Source organism: Tachyglossus aculeatus, chromosome 12 (genome assembly GCF_015852505.1).
Source record: "Tachyglossus aculeatus isolate mTacAcu1 chromosome 12, mTacAcu1.pri, whole genome shotgun sequence".
Taxonomy (NCBI): Eukaryota; Metazoa; Chordata; class Mammalia; order Monotremata; family Tachyglossidae; genus Tachyglossus; species Tachyglossus aculeatus.
Window position 1 is genome coordinate 39009664 of NC_052077.1, and position 2693 is coordinate 39012356.

Genomic DNA, 2693 nt, shown 5'->3' on the forward strand with positions numbered 1-2693 from the left:
TATTTATTAATGATAACTGTGGTATTCGTTAAGCACTTACTATGTGCCAGGCACCGTTCTAACTGCTGTGATAGATACAGGATAATCGGGTCGAACATAGTCCCTGTCTCCGATGGGGCTCACAGTCTAAACAGGAGGGCAAACAGGAGAACTGAGTCCCAGAGAAGTGAAGTGACTCACCCAAGGTCACACAGTAGACAAGTGGCAGAGGCAAGATTAGAACTCAAGTCCTTCTGACTCCCAAGCCCGTGATCTATCCCCTAGGCCATGCTGCTTCTCTATTTATTCACCATTTCTTGAGCACTTACTGTGTGCAGAGAGCACTGTACTAAGAGTCCAGGCTAATGAAGGATTTTAGAGAGGGAGTAGTTAAATGACAGCAAGAAACCAATGAGGGAAAACATGGTAGTAACATTCCAAGCCCAGGATAGATCTTGTTGCAATCTTAATACAAAATCCAAGAGATGAAACAATCATGGGCTTCAAAGGGGGTTCTGATCAAATGACAAATTCGTGAATGGCATAGGCTATATGCCCAGATTCAGAGCAGGGTTTATTCAGATGAAATGCATCGGATGAGATAAGGGCTCAGTTCATCCTGCTGCTTTGGCCCATGCCTGTATCCTTGATCAATCTTGTCTTCTCTCATGCCATCAAGTCATTTCTGACCCGTAGCGATATCACGGACACATCTCTCCGAGAACGCCCCGCTCTCCATCTGCAATCATTCTGTAATGGATCCAGAGAGTTTTCTTGGTAAAAATCTAGAAGTGGTTTACCATTGCCTCCTTCCGCAAAGTAAACTGGAGTCTCTGCCCTCACCTCTCTCCCATGTAGCTGCTGCCCAGCACAGGTGAGTTTTGACTTGTAGCAGATTGCCTTCCACTCACTAGCCACTGGCCAAGCTAGGAATGGAATGGACGGGTCTCTCCTTGACTCACCCTCCCACAGCCGAGACTGGTAGAGGACTGAAAACTCTCCAGATGCCATCCTGAGAGGACCTTGATCAATCAGTGATATTTATGATGGCATTTATTAAGCACATACTATGTGCAAAGCACTATTCTAAGCACTGAGGAGGTTACAAGGTGATCAGGTTGTCCCACAGGGGGCTCACAGTCTTAACCTCCATTTTCCAGATGAGGGAACTGAGTCACAGAGAAGTGAAGTGACTTGCCCAAAGTCACGCAGCTGACAATTGGCGGAGCCGGGATTTGAACCCCTGACCTCTGCCTCCAAAGCCTGGGCTCTTTCCACTGAGCCACGCTGCTTCCCCATGATATTTAATGAGCACTGTCTGCATGCAGAGCACTGTACTAAGCACTTGGGAGACTACAATACAAAAGAGTTGGTAGACACATTCCCTGCCTGTAATGAGCTTAGAGCAGAACAAGCAGCACAACAGAGTGGGTAGAGCCCAGGCCTGGGATTCAGAAGGTCAGGAGTACTAATCCCGGTTCCGCCACTTGCCTGCTGTGTGACCTTGGGCAAGTCACTTCACTTCTCTGGGCCTCACTTCCCTCATCTGTAAAATGGGGGTCAAGACTGTGAACCCCACATAGGACAGGGACTATATCCAGCACAATTTGCTTGTATCCACTCCAGCACTTAGTATAGTGTCTGACACCTGGCAAGTGCTTAACAAATGCCATAAGTATTATTAATATGACTAAATGAATTAATGAGAGGCCCATGCTGTGGCGCTGAGGGAGGGGTGAATGGCAAGTTCTTCAAAGGCTACAGATCAAAGTGCTTAGGGGAAGGAATGTGGAAACAGCGTGCCTATGTGAGAGGATTTGAAAGCAGTGGGGATGAAGCCTTTGGAGAGGGAAAATTTCAAGATGAGAGTCAGGAAGGGAAGGAGGAAGGAGGTAAGTGCTTTGAGAAAGTGCAAAGGATTGCAATCAGAGGCACAGGTGGGGCAGATAGATTTCGAGTGGAGGTGGGAGATCGTCACTTGAGATACTCTGGGAAAGATGGGAGAGTTGAAGAAGATGCAGGAGGAGGGAGGGATTTTAGAAGAGCAGGAGAGACTTTAGGGAGATCACACCTGAGATGATACCTAGATGCAGTAAACCAAATGCCTAAATCAATTCACCAAACTTCCAAAAGTCCAGTTGCCATGAATGAGCTAAAGGCTGTGTCCCCCCACTGGAAAGAAATCCTATTTTACACTTAGGGTTGCATGGCTTGGCTGTTATATTTTGGCATTTGTTTATCGACACATCTCATTATTCAAATTCTGGCTGGTGTCTTCAAAACTCTAATGAACCCTCATTTCTTTTTTAAAATCAGACCATTATTAAAACCATGACTTCTCCAGTCACCCTGGGCAACACTCTGTAATCAAATATTTTCTTTGGCAAACACAACAGTCCTTTCTTTAACCCCGAATATAACACTCAAGAAGACAAATCACTGACTCGAAACTAATTAGCACTCAGGTCTTAGGTAGATTCAGCACTTTGCACTCCATGGACACTCAATAAATATCTGAGGTTGATTGATTGATGTTCTCTTGAATGCCAAAAAACTGCTAGCTGGAGAAGCAGCCTGGCCTAATGGAGAGAGCAGCAGCTTGGGAGTTAGAAAGACCTGGGTTCCAATACTGCCTCTGCCAATTGCTTGCTGTGTGACCCTGGGCAAATCCCTAAAGTTCTCTGTGCCTCTGCTTTCTCAAGTGTAAAATGGAG

General features: G+C 46.0%; 1 non-coding gene across 1 annotated transcript; it reads right to left on the reverse strand.

Annotated features, from left to right (window-relative positions):
• Positions 1-863: 863 nt before the first annotated feature.
• Positions 864-1001, reverse strand: LOC119935900. Its single transcript, XR_005453498.1, has one exon. It is a non-coding gene; the product is annotated as a small nucleolar RNA SNORA7 (small nucleolar RNA).
• Between the last annotated feature and the right edge of the window lie 1692 nt (positions 1002-2693).